General features: G+C 47.0%; 2 protein-coding genes across 3 annotated transcripts in view; one reads left to right on the forward strand and one right to left on the reverse strand.

Annotated features, from left to right (window-relative positions):
* The window catches only part of LOC134212898 (trissin receptor), a 529,260-nt gene that overhangs the window by 106,671 nt on the left and 408,816 nt on the right, over nucleotides 1–13,773 (reverse strand). The gene's annotated exons all lie outside the window — the stretch shown is intronic.
* Nucleotides 1–13,773, forward strand: part of LOC134212896 (uncharacterized) — a 197,754-nt gene that overhangs the window by 105,579 nt on the left and 78,402 nt on the right. For both annotated transcript variants that reach the window (XM_062691197.1, XM_062691196.1), the window contains one exon: nucleotides 11,682–11,737. The gene's annotated coding sequence lies outside the window, so the exon portion shown is untranslated. The remainder of the gene's footprint in view (nucleotides 1–11,681; nucleotides 11,738–13,773) is intronic.

Raw genomic sequence — 13,773 nt, forward strand, 5'->3', positions numbered from 1 at the left:
AACCAACCACACATCGGAAGCACACGGGAGTCAAGTACTTGCGCTATGCTTCATCACCTATCTTTTAGGGAAGCCATCAACAAGCACACTACAGGAAAATTGGATTTCGAGGTGGCCATATATAGAAAGAAAATCAAAACAATTTTAGATCATGTTAATTACGTTCTTTGGCGTAATTTCATTTTTCAATTTTTGATAATTTGAGGAAATCCACACTATATAAAAATGTTACAGCTTATATGATGTAACAAAAAGGCTCCATTCGATTCGACTCATTTTTCCATCACCAGGACCGGATTTAGCCGGAAGGGGCCCTGGGGCCGAAGGTATGGGGGGCCCCAAAATGTTACAAAAAGGTTGGTTTTGGTACATAAGATTTGTAGGCGCCTGGGTCCACGGCCCCCGGCCCCCCCCCATAAATCCGGCCCTGTCCATCACATTTTTAAATTACAGATTGTGATTTGTATTTCACATACCAGCGTACTGTAGTGACACAAAATTCTCGTGTACTTTTTAATTTATGATTGCTCTTTGATTAATAAAATAGTTAAACATCCTTTCAGTTAATAAACCCAAATGAAGTGCATCATCCAAAATTGTTTACTTTCAATATTGTTGCTTGAAAAATGTAATTTCTTCAAATTGTTTACATTCCACATTCTTTTATAATAGCTAATTAAAAATAAATCAATACTCATAACCTACTAACAAGTGGGAACATATACTTCTGGGCGCTTTAGTTTTTATAAATGTCACATTGTGCAGTGAACTGGAGTAGCTTCCACGCACAGATCCGAACGCTACCGGCTGATTGTTGGCTCATGACCTGCAAAGGTGCATCGTATGTAAACGAATCGCCGCCGTCAACGTTCAACGCTCCAATCTCTTGTAGTTACACTCTTGGCAACTTAATATTCCTCGAGTGGCACGACGCCGTCGTCATCGTCGTTGTTGCCCGGGAGCTCTTGATTGTACAAATACGTAAGAGTCACACAAAGTGAGCAACCAAGTTGATAAATGCCAGCATGCTATAAAACGGTTGGATGCACCAAGTATCCACCTTTGACAAGAATGCTCTTTTCCAAGCTACTGTCCTGTACCGCATAGGACGCAACGGCGAGTTGCTGACGCAAAGTGGTATACTAAACGAATCTGATATGATTGTTGGGGGAAAAAGCAACAACCGTTTACCTGAACTCTCGTAGGTGCAGTATGTGATCCGATGATGGTGCATTGTAGTGTGAGCAAGACGATTTCTGCTGCTCAGATACCATAGGCACTCGTTTCTGTTATTCTGATGTGCATTGGTGCATCATCGTGCCGAAAGGATTGGAAGTAGAATGGAATTGTTACGAAGCTATGAAGGAGAAATGTTGGCATTCATGTTTTGAGGTGTTGAAAGTTTTATTAAACGTAGGTAAACGTTAGCTTCATTTTTTCACAATTGCGACTGGTTTAAGTATTTTAACGGTTCCGAGTATCGCAAAACAAACAAACGACCGATTATGAACTTTTTAAGAACTCAATTTTCGGAAAATATTTGAATCCTTTCAATTGTCGACAAGATGCTAAAATAAAGAGACCAATCGTCCCAGATTATGCGGAACAATCCCGGATTCCACCTGCCAGGCGTCTCGGAAAACGTCCCGCATCCCATGATGAATATTTAAATGCTGGAGAATCTTTGATACCTGAAGGAAATGGGATGTGTAGAAAATCTGTAATAGATCAGAATGATGAGAAGTAATAGATGAATTTGTGGAGTTTAAAGGGTCTACTAATGAAGGTTTGAATAATTTTGGAAAACTTCTTAATTTCCTAAAACATTAGAAAACTAGGTATTTTAAAGGATCAACAAAAGTTGAGTTGATTTGTCAGCGGATAAGGCAGAAATCTGAAACTTTTGAAAAGTTCCGCATGATTTGCGGAATCAAGAATATCTCAAGATATTTTCGAGTTTAAGTTATGAGATTCAAGAGGCTCGGAAGCCTCCTTTCAAGAGGCTCGGAAGCCTCCTTTCAAGAGGCTCGGAAGCCTCCTTCCAAGAGGCTCGGAAGCCTCCTTCCAAGAGGCTCGGAAGCCTCCTTCCAATAGGTTCATAAGCCTCCTTCCAAGAGGCTCGAAAGCTTCATTCCAAGAGGCTCGGAAGCTTCATTTCAAGAGGTACAGAAGCCTCCTTCCAAGTGGCTCGGATGCCTCCTTCCAAGAGGCTTGGAAGCCTCCTTCCAAAGGCTCAAAGCCTCCTTCCAAGAGGCTCAGGCCTCCTTCCAAAAAGGCTCAGAAGCCTCCTTCCAAGAGGCTCAAGCCTCCTTCCAAGAGGCTCAGAAGCCTCCTTCCAAGAGGCTCAGAAGCCTCCTTCCAAGAGGCTCAGAAGCCTCCTTCCAAGAGGCTCAGGAAGCCTCCTTGCAAGGCTCCAGAAGCCTCCTTCCAAGAGGCTCAGAAGCCTCCTTCCAAGAGGCTCGGAAGCCTCCTTCCAAGAGGCTCAGAAGCCTCCTTTCAAGAGGCTCAGAGCCTCCTTTCAAGAGGCTCAGAAGCCTCCTTTCAAGAGGCTCAGAAGCCTCCTTTCAAGAGGCTCAGAGCCTCCTTTCAAGAGGCTCCAGGCCTCCTTTCAAGAGGCTCAGAAGCCTCCTTTCAAGAGGCTCAGGAAGCCTCCTTTCAAGAGGCTCCAGAGCCTCCTTTCAAGAGGCTCAGAAGCCTCCTTTCAAGAGGCTCAGAGCCTCCTTTCAAGAGGCTCAGGAAGCCTCCTTTCAAGAGGCTCAGGAAGCCTCCTTTCAAGAGGCTCAGAAGCCTCCTTTCAAGAGGCTCAGAAGCCTCCTTTCAAGAGGCTCGAGCCTCCTTTCAAGAGGCTCAGAAGCCTCCTTTCAAGAGGCTCAGAAGCCTCCTTTCAAGAGGCTCAGAGCCTCCTTTCAAGAGCTCGGAAGCCTCCTTTCAAGAGGCTCAGAGCCTCCTTTCCAAGAGGCTCAGAAGCCTCACTTTCAAGAGGCTCAGAAGCCTCCTTTCAAGAGGCTCAGGCCTCCTTTCAAGAGGCTCAGAGCCTCCTTTCAAGAGGCTCAGAAGCCTCCTTTCAAGAGGCTCAGAAGCCTCCTTTCAAGAGGCTCAGAAGCCTCCTTTCAAGAGGCTCAGAGCCTCCTTTCAAGAGGCTCAGAGCCTCCTTTCAAGAGGCTCAGAAGCCTCCTTTCAAGAGGCTCAGAAGCCTCCTTTCAAGAGGCTCCAGAGCCTCCTTTCAAGAGGCTCAGAAGCCTCCTTTCAAGAGGCTCAGAGCCTCCTTTCAAGAGGCTCAGAAGCCTCCTTTCAAGAGGCTCAGAAGCCTCCTTTCAAGAGGCTCAGAAGCCTCCTTTCAAGAGCTCAGAGCCTCCTTTCAAGAGGCTCAGGAAGCCTCCTTTCAAGAGGCTCGGAAGCCTCCTTTCAAGAGGCTCAGAAGCCTCCTTTCAAGAGCTCAGGAAGCCTCCTTTCAAGAGGCTCGAAGCCTCCTTTCAAGAGGCTCAGAAGCCTCCTTTCAAGAGCTCAGAAGCCTCCTTTCAAGAGGCTCAGGCCTCTTTTCAAGAGCTCAGGCCTCCTTTCCAAGAGGCTCCAGGCCTCCTTTCAAGAGGCTCAGAAGCCTCCTTTCAAGAGGCTCAGGCCTCCTTTCAAGAGGCTCAGAAGCCTCCTTTCAAGAGGCTCAGAGCGTCCTTCAAGAGGCTCAGAAGCCTCCTTTCAAGAGGCTCAGGCGTCCTTTCAAGAGGCTCAGAGCCTCCTTTCAAGAGGCTCAGGAAGCCTCCCTTTCAAGAGCTCAGGAAGCCTCCTTTCAGAGGCTCAAGCCTCCTTTCAAGAGGCTCAAGCCTCCTTTCAAGAGGCTCGGAAGCCTCCTTTCAAAAGGCTCAGAAGCCTCCTTTCAAGAGGCTCGGAAGCCTCCTTTCGAAAGGCTCGGAAGCATCCTTTCAAGAGGCTCAGGCCTCCTTTCAAGAGCTCAGGAAGCCTCCTTTCAAGAGGCTCAAAGCCTCCTTTCAAGAGGCTCAGAAGCCTCCTTTCAAGAGGCTCAGAAGCCTCCTTCCAAGAGGCCGGAAGCCTCCTTCCAAGAGGCTCAGAAGCCTCCTTCCAAGAGGCTCAGAAGCCTCCTTCCAAGAGGCTCAGAAGCCTCCTTCCAAGAGGCTCAGGAAGCCTCCTTCCAAGAGGCTCAGAAGCCTCCTTCAAGAGGCTCAGAAGCCTCCTTCCAAGAGGCTCAGGAAGCCTCCTTCCAAGAGGCTCAGGCCTCCTTCCAAGAGGCTCGGAAGCCTCCTTCCAAGAGGCTCAGGCCTCCTTCCAAGAGGCTCAGAGCCTCCTTCCAAGAGGCTCCAGGAAGCCTCCTTTCAAGAGGCTCCAGGAAGCCTCCTTTCAAGAGGCTCAGGAAGCCTCCTTTCAAGAGGCTCAGGCCTCCTTTCAAGAGGCTCAGAAGCCTCCTTTCAAGAGGCTCGGAAGCCTCCTTTCAAGAGGCTCAGAAGCCTCCTTTCAAGAGGCTCAGAAGCCTCCTTTCAAGAGCTCAGAAGCCTCCTTTCAAGAGGCTCGGAAGCCTCCTTTCAAGAGGCTCGGAAGCCTCCTTTCAAAGAGGCCGGGAAGCCTCCTCCTTTCAAGAGGCCAGAAGCCTCCTTTCAAGAGGCCCGGAAGCCTCCTTTCAAGAGGCCAGAAGCCTCCTTTCAAGAGGCCAGAGCCTCCTTTCAAGAGGCCAGGAAGCCTCCTTTCAAGAGGCTCAGGAAGCCTCCTTTCAAGAGGCTCAGAGCCTCCTTTCAAGAGGCTCAGGAAGCCTCCTTTCAAGAGGCTCGAAGCCTCCTTTCAAGAGGCTCAGAGCCTCCTTTCAAGAGGCTCGGAAGCCTCCTTTCAAGAGGCTCAGAAGCCTCCTTTCAAGAGGCTCAGGAAGCCTCCTTTCAAGAGGCTCAGAAGCCTCCTTTCAAGAGGCCAGGAAGCCTCCTTTCAAGAGGCTCAGAGCCTCCTTTCAAGAGCTCAGGAAGCCTCCTTTCAAGAGGCCAGAGCCTCCTTTCAAGAGGCCAGAAGCCTCCTTTCAAGAGGCCAGGAAGCCTCCTTTCAAGAGGCCAGGAAGCCTCCTTTCAAGAGGCCTGGAAGCCTCCTTTCAAGAGGCCTGAAACCTCCTTTCACGAGGCCAGGAAGCCTCTTTCAAGAGGCCCGAAGCCTCCTTTCAAGAGGCCAGGAAGCCTCCTTTCAAGAGGCCTGGAAGCCTCCTTTCAAGAGGCCAGGAAGCCTCCTTTCAAGAGGCCAGAAGCCTCCTTTCAAGAGGCCCGGAAGCCTCCTTTCAAGAGGCCAGAAGCCTCCTTTCAAGAGGCCCAGGAAGCCTCCTTTCAAGAGACCCGGAAGCCTCCTTTCAAGAGGCCGGAAGCCTCCTTTCAAGAGGCCCGGAACCCTCCTTTCAAGAGGCCAGGAAGCCTCCTTTCAAGAGGCCCGGAAGCCTCCTTTCAAGAGGCCCAGGCCTCCTTTCAAGAGGCCCAGAAGCCTCCTTTCAAGAGGCCAGGAAGCCTCCTTTCAAGAGGCCCGGAAGCCTCCTTTCAAGAGGCCCGAAGCCTCCTTTCAAGAGGGCCGGAAGCCTCCTTTCAAGAGGCCAGGAAGCCTCCTTTCAAGAGGCCAGAAGCCTCCTTTCAAGAGGCCAGGAAGCCTCCTTTCAAGAGGCCAGAGCCTCCTTTCAAGAGGCCAGGAAGCCTCCTTTCAAGAGGCCCAAGCCTCCTTTCAAGAGGCCAGGAAGCCTCCTTTCAAGAGGCTCAGGAAGCGTCCTTCCAAGAGGCTCAGGAAGCCTCCTTTCAAGAGGCTCAGGCGTCCTTTCAAGAGGCTCAGGCCTCCTTTCAAGAGGCTCAGGCCTCCTTTCAAGAGGCTCAGAAGCCTCCTTTCAAGAGGCTCGGAAGCCTCCTTTCAAGAGGCTCAGGAAGCCTCCTTTCAAGAGGCTCAGAAGCCTCCTTTCAAGAGGCTCAGGAAGCCTCCTTTCCAAGAGGCTCAGAAGCCTCCTTTCAAGAGGCTCAGGAAGCCTCCTTTCAAGAGGCTCAGAAGCCTCCTTTCAAGAGGCTCAGAAGCCTCCTTTCAAGAGGCTCAGAAGCCTCCTTTCAAGAGGCTCAGAAGCCTCCTTTCAAGAGGCTCAGAAGCCTCCTTTCAAGAGGCTCAGAAGCCTCCTTTCAAGAGGCTCAGAAGCCTCCTTTCAAGAGAGCTCAGGAAGCCTCCTTTCAAGAGGCTCAGGAAGCCTCCTTTCAAGAGGCTCCAGAAGCCTCCTTTCAAGAGGCTCAGGAAGCCTCCTTTCAAGAGCTCAGAAGCCTCCTTTCAAGAGGCTCAGAGCCTCCTTTCCAAGAGGCTCAGAAGCCTCCTTTCAAGAGGCTCAGGCCTCCTTTCAAGAGGCTCAGGAAGCCTCCTTTCAAGAGGCTCAGGAAGCCTCCTTTCAAGAGGCTCAGGCCTCCTTTCAAGAGGCTCAGGCCTCCTTTCAAGAGGCCCAGGCCTCCTTTCAAGAGGCCAGGCCTCCTTTCAAGAGGCCAGGCCTCCTTTCAAGAGGCCAGAGCCTCCTTTCAAGAGGCCAGGAAGCCTCCTTTCAAGAGGCCAGAGCCTCCTTTCAAGAGGCCCGGAAGCCTCCTTTCAAGAGGCCAGAAGCCTCCTTTCAAGAGGTCCCGGAAGCCTCCTTTCAAAGAGGCCCGGAAGCCTCCTTTCAAGAGGCCAGAAGCCTCCTTTCAAGAGGCCAGGAAGCCTCCTTTCAAGAGGCCCGAGCCTCCTTTCAAGAGGCCCGGAAGCCTCCTTTCAAGAGGCCAGAGCCTCCTTTCAAGAGGCCCGGAAGCCTCCTTTCAAGAGGCCCGGAAGCCTCCTTCAAGAGGCCAGGCCTCCTTTCAAGAGGCCCGGAAGCCTCCTTTCAAGAGGCCCGGAAGCCTCCTTTCAAGAGGCCCGGAAGCCTCCTTTCAAGAGGCCAGAGCCTCCTTTCACGAGGGCCAGGAAGCCTCTTTTCACGAGGCCAGAAGCCTCCTTTCAAGAGGCCAGGAAGCCTCCTTTCAAGAGGCCCGAAGCCTCCTTTCAAGAGGCCAGGAAGCCTCCTTTCAAGAGGCCCGGAAGCCTCCTTTCAAGAGGCCCAGAGCCTCCTTTCAAGAGGCCAGAGCCTCCTTTCAAGAGGCCCAGAGCCTCCTTTCAAGAGGCCAGAAGCCTCCTTTCAAGAGGCCGGAAGCCTCCTTTCAAGAGGCCCAGAAGCCTCCTTTCAAGAGGCCAGAGCCTCCTTTCAAGAGGCCCGGAACCCTCCTTTCAAGAGGCCAGAAGCCTCCTTTCAAGAGGCCAGAAGCCTCCTTTCAAGAGGCCCAGAGCCTCCTTTCAAGAGGCCCAGAAGGCCTCCTTTCAAGAGGCCGGAAGCCTCCTTTCAAGAGGCCAGAGCCTCCTTTCAAGAGGCCCAGGAAGCCTCCTTTCAAGAGGCCCAGGCCTCCTTTCAAGAGGCCAGGAAGCCTCCTTTCAAGAGGCCAGGAAGCCTCCTTTCAAGAGGCCAGAAGCCTCCTTTCAAGAGGCCAGAAGCCTCCTTTCAAGAGGCCAGAAGCCTCCTTTCAAGAGGCCAGGAAGCCTCCTTTCAAGAGGCCAGAAGCCTCCTTTCAAGAGGCCCAGGAAGCCTCCTTTCCAAGAGGCAGAGCCTCCTTTCAAGAGGCCCAGGAAGCCTCCTTTCAAGAGGCCCAGAAGCCTCCTTTCAAGAGGCCAGGAAGCCTCCTTTCAAGAGGCCCGAAGCCTCTTTCAAGAGGCCTGGAAGCCTCCTTTCAAGAGGCCCGGAAGCCTCCTTTCAAGAGGCCAGGAAGCCTCCTTTCAAGAGGCCCAGAAGCCTCCTTTCAAGAGGCCAGGAAGCCTCCTTTCAAGAGGCCCAGAAGCCTCCTTTCAAGAGGCCCGGAAGCCTTCTTTCAAGAGGCCCAGGAAGCCTCCTTTCAAGAGGCCAGGAAGCCTCCTTTCAAAGAGGCCCGGAAGCCTCCTTTCAAGAGGCCCAGAGCCTCCTTTCAAGAGGCCAGGAAGCCTCCTTTCAAGAGGCCAGGCCTCCTTTCAAGAGGCCCAGGCCTCCTTTCAAGAGGCCAGGAAGCCTCCTTTCAAGAGGCCAGGAAGCCTCCTTTCAAGAGGCCAGAGTCTCCTTTCAAGAGGCTCAGAAGCCTCCTTTCAAGAGGCTCAGAAGCCTCCTTTCAAGAGGCTCAGAAGCCTCCTTTCAAGAGGTTCAGAAGCCTCATTTCAAGAGGCTCAGAAGCCTCCTTTCAAGAGGTTCAGAAGCCTCCTTTCAAGAGGCCAGAAGCCTCCTTTCAAGAGGCCAGAAGCCTCCTTTCAAGAGGCCAGAAGCCTTCTTTCAAGAGGCTCAGAAGCCTCCTTTCAAAAGGCTCAGAAGCCTCCTTCCAAGAGGCTCGGGAGCCTCCTTCCAAGAGGCTCGGGAGCCTCCTTTCAAGAGGCTCGGGAGCCTCCTTCCAAGAGGCTCGGGAGTCTCCTTTCAAGATTTCTTCAATTTATGCAAAAGCACAAAAGGGTACCTCTCAAGAAAAGGTTGAGAACCGCTTATCAATCGGATATCAATATAGTTTCCATCTGACTTGAAAAACATGGTTTCGAGAAAAGTGCGATTAAAGACCAGCTTTATATGTTTATTTCATGCCCCAAAATAATGCGAAGGAAATTGTTCCCTGGTATGACATCGATTGTCCTGTATTTTAATATCTCTAAAACTTTCAACAGATTGCTTAATTGTTACGATAGCACTGCTTGGATTACATATTCAAGAGCTCATCGCAACTGAAGCGAATCAACTTCGATGAGCCTGATTAAAAGTTCATATAGTTTATTGTAGAACCTCAAAGAGCATATGGTTTGGTATTCAACTAGGACGAATTCCTTTCGTTGCTTGAACATTTTTGTTGACAATTCTGTACAACACAATTACTGGTATCTGCTAATATAACAGACTATTATTACGATGGGATGAACATTCTCCGTAGAGGTGGGTGTGCCTGTCAGTGTTTGGCTGGAACAAGCATGTTTATCAAAAATTACCACACGAGCAAGCATGTTTGGCCCAGATCGATAACGGAAATTAACGCTCGCCAAGCATTTTCCCAAAAACAGTATCCTTCCTAAAAGCATGCTTGCTACTGTGGCAACGATCCGCTTCTGGATGCATTAGCTGCTGCTGTTGAAAACCTCACCTTTTGTTCCAGAGTGGATAATTGGATCAATATTCGTTCTATGTTCTACGAACCACGCCAGGCTAAACTGTTATCAACCGGCAAAATGCAGGCACTCATGTTGATCAACTAACTTCCCCACACAGATTGATCGTAATTAATGTTTTTGTTTTTCTCGTGCTTGGCACCACTCGTGGTGTGGATACGTGCCGAAGTATAGGAGAAAATATTTGCTGGAAAATTGCAACCTTGCAGTTAAAAGTGAGGCACCTCTGCTCGGTTAGATATACTACCGCATGTGCATTATAATCATCACAGCAGATAAATGCATTTTCGTTCATGGTATGCGCCGTGAATCACTTCATTAGTTTGAAATTCCAGGGTTGATTATGGCGTTTAGAAATTGTATAAACAATTAAGGCAGAAATGTTTTGAAATCAAATTTAAATTGTGGATGGAAACTATACTCAATGTGATGAAAAAAATCAAAACCAAACAATATATGGCTTCAACCCTTGCTTGGCAATGATGTGTTTTGCTACACTCTCGTTCCGGTTGCCTAGTTTGGACTTTCACTCCCATCTCCGGCATCCAGCTATTTGAGTTAAACGCTCCGAATGCTGCCGTGCATCGCCCCGGTTCGATCGGTGCACTAATGATAATGCATCGGTCCATAACAACTGGTTGCAATCGGGCGGCACTACTTGTTGGATGAGTTTATGCAGTTCCGATGATGTATCCGGACCAGAGGCATGCCGCCAGGTGATTGCTGTACCAACGACGCAACATAGTGTGGCTAAATTTTGCACACGTGGGGTGCGTTTCTTTGCGTGACTATCTTGTTGGCCGATGTTCGGTCATGATGTCGATGATGGAGATGTGCGAGATCATCTGTACAGCATCAGCGTCTATTCAATAAATGCATAGCGGTCGAGAAGATATGCATAATAATGGTATCACAGATGTTTTATCTTCGGTGGTGCAGATGGTTTATCGAGCCATACAATGTGATTAATTTCAATCAGATGCTGATGCATCAGACATTACTGAAAGTGGGTCAGGTTTCGGTTCGCCTGAAGGCCACACGAGCAGGTGATTGCAAAATAGTTCAATTAATTATTTGAGTACCTGAAAAACACTGGAGCTTCATGTCCTTCTCCAGTATATACAGTCTACGTACTTGCACGAAATCGCGGACAGCTGCAGAGAATTATCACACTTATACAACGAAGAAATAAATTATATTGAAAAATATTTCTCTGGAAGTAATATTTTCTGTTATTATTCTGTTATTCTGTTATTATCAACGTACCCTAACTTCTCTGGAAGTAATATTTTGTACCTTCATTTCCAAGATAGGAATTAAGTCCCAGATTTTTGAAGTCATTGTAGTCATCTCACCCCTCTTGCACAAAAACAGTGAATACCAGATTTTATCACAGTTTCATATTCGAACCATGCAAATTGTGTATAAAATGTTTTCTGCTAGATACTAATACAATCATTGTATAAAAACCTTATAAATCTGTTTTTATTTTATGCAATATTAATATCATTTTTTTGTATTTTTGATTTCACAAAGAATTGTGTAACGAAAAGTTTGTTTATCAAAGCCTCAATTATATTGAAGAATGTCTTCAAGTTAGGGATGAGTTATGCACTTCTCTTATTCAAAAGAATGCAAAGTTTACTTATTTAGTTACCTAGATCACGTTTTCGCAATTATCATATGATTTATTTTCATCGTTTCAACGGTTTTACAAATTGTATGGACGTACTTAAAATTTGTTCTTGGTATGCGAATATGAATTAGTGCATTATAACTTTCAATGATTTGTTCTATCGTTATCTACAAGCCATAACAAGTGATAGAAATCACAAAACATGTTCGGAGGCAATTAAATCCGAACGAGTGTGCTACAACCCCATGTTATGTAGCAGCTTTAAATCACCGTCCACCAGACAATGGTTCTCCTATTCGAAAAACGAACATCTGCCTCGAGTGCGCGCAAATTTTGATTCACCCTCGTTCCACACATTAACCAATAATTCATATTATACCAACCAACTCTCGGCTCAGCTGTTCCGTCCCTTTTTCGTACAGCTACGTTCTCTTTTGTCGAAATGCGTGCTCCTGATTCCGTTCGTTGACTGCGTTCGCCTTTCTGGCTTTTACATCCTGGCGTGCCCCTCTGCCGTATTTCGATAACTTGTGCCACTTATACCCTACCTTGGCAGCGCTTTATATCCTTTACACTCTGCAGCGACAAGAGTCGAGATAGGAGTAGGAAATGTGTGTTAGTCATGAATCGCGGGACCTCCTTTCGGGTCTTTGTTCGCATTGTACCGCGGGGAAGCAATCAGTTTGGAGATTCGTAGATATGAGAATGTACCAAACCGGAAAACAGGATGCATGACTGTGTGCAAAATCAGATCATCTCGTATGAATAGAGAAGTCATTTTTTGCTTTTCAGTGCTTAGTAAAATAAGTATATTTTCGAGTTCTGCTAACGTGTTGTTCAAGATCAACTATTTCCTAAATCCTAACGACACTGTTTCCTTTTTTATTTCCAGATCCCTTGAATGTAACTCCAATTTGATGCCTTATTTTCTGCGTTAATAAACTAAAGGTAAGACTTCCAATGTTAAAGAAACAATTCTTCCACTCCTGAATGAAGCCAGAAAGCTATCAACTTTTTTGGTGATTTTAAAGTACAAACCCAATTTGCTATCAATTCGATGTTGAGATGTCGATACTAAGAATGACAGTAAACGACCGCAAACGAATCAATATTCCGTTTCACTGCGTAGGGCAGATATACGTTCTGCATGCTTGGGAATCCCGACAGTCGTCGACCTTTATGGTACGATATTTTTTTTAGTAATCCTTTATTGGCCTTTCCTTTCGTTACATTGAGGCTTGAACCTGTGCTTCAACGATGTGAAAAAAGCGAAACTCCGCAATGTAACATCATTAAAAAATAAGGGTGATAAGCAGGATTGGCAAACTTGAGTTTCGAAGGTACAGTGAATTCAATAGATTTTTTTCTGTAACACAGATCTTCCAATTTTTCTTTCCGCTAAATTTTCTCAAAAGTAGAAATTTCTTCTGATTAGCTTTTGCAAGTTACCCTCTGATAGTTCCATCATTCTGCCAACAATAATTACCAATGTAACTTTTCTAGTTCATTTGGTATAACTTTCAGCGTTTGTGCAATAATCCTTATTACATTTTTGCAAACGATTTTCTAAGAATTAAATCAAAATTTCATAAAAACAAACACACACATTATTGTAAGTTGTTGTAAATCAGATCGTACGTCTGTTTTTCATGTAAGGAGCGGCTGATAACAGCGTCTGTTTTCCATTATAGGGGCTACATCGTGTCAGCGTCGAGAAGATAGCCCCTACCGATGTTTTTACAGTTACCAAGAAGGGCAAAAGTAGAGCAAACAGATGAACTGAACGGCGACAGACCCGGCAATGAAGAAAGGATGACGATTTTAAAATCGAATCTTGGAACTTTGAATGAACCAGCATGTGTTGGGTTCCATGCTCGTGAGCTTCAGAAGGTTCCCGTGAGCGTTGCAGCAATTCAGGAAATACGGGCCCAAAACGAGAGAATGCGAATTCCGCTCAAAACGTGAGAAATGCGTTCTATGAGAACCATGATAAGGCCTACGGAGAGTGTCCAACACACGATGTGAAAATTGCCATAAGGGATACAAACGCGCACATATATCCTATAGATGACTCGGATCACTCGGAAATAAGCTGTGGCAGATAATGTCTGAATATGGTTTTCCGGAAAAACTGATTAGGCTGATACGGGGAGCGAGTAGTACTTGATGGAGATGTGTTTGAAGCTGTTGCAAAAGCGACGATTATGGAGCTTTACAATGTGGGCGTAGGTCATTTGGAATAAACTCGTTTGGCATGAAAGTCGTTTGACATAATGTCGTTTGGCATAACTGCCGTTTGGTAAAATAGTTATTGGGCATAATAACTGTGTTATCACCGATTTTGGAGCCGAAACGAAATATTTTCAATTTTTTGTCTTTTATTTGTAGAAAAACTGGAAGGAAGAAAAACAAAAGGTCGAAGGGTCAAAAGGTCGAAAGGTCGAAAAAAAAAATCTGAGCCAAAAGGTCGGAAGACAAAAAAACAAAACGTCGCAAGAACATAAGATAGAATTAATGGTTGTAGGGCAAAAGGTCAAAGGTCAAAAGATCGATGGGTTAAAATGCGATCTCATCTAAGAGGTCGAAACTATAAAAAATGAGGCAAAACGTCGAGTATTACTTGTCATAAGACTAGTTTGTACAATCCCATTTAATTCCACCACTTAATTGTACCTTGACAGATACTCGACTCGACTTAGAGTGTATTTTCCACTGAACATTTTCATCAAAGTGTCGCTAAGCTTTATTTACTTCAATTGCAATTGCTGAAACTTTTTATTTATTTATTATCAGACTAAGGCCGGAGTGGCCTGTGCAATACATAAAAGTCTTCTCCATTCAGCTCGGTCCATGGATGCACTTCGCTAACCACGCAGTCTGCGAAGGGTCCGCAAATCGTCCTCCACCTGATCGATCCACCTTGCCCGCTGTGCACCTCGCCTTCTGGTTCCCATCGGATCGCTATCGATAACCATTTTCACCGG

The sequence above is a fragment of the Armigeres subalbatus genome, chromosome 2, assembly GCF_024139115.2.
Source record: "Armigeres subalbatus isolate Guangzhou_Male chromosome 2, GZ_Asu_2, whole genome shotgun sequence".
In the NCBI taxonomy this organism is placed as follows: domain Eukaryota; kingdom Metazoa; phylum Arthropoda; class Insecta; order Diptera; family Culicidae; genus Armigeres; species Armigeres subalbatus.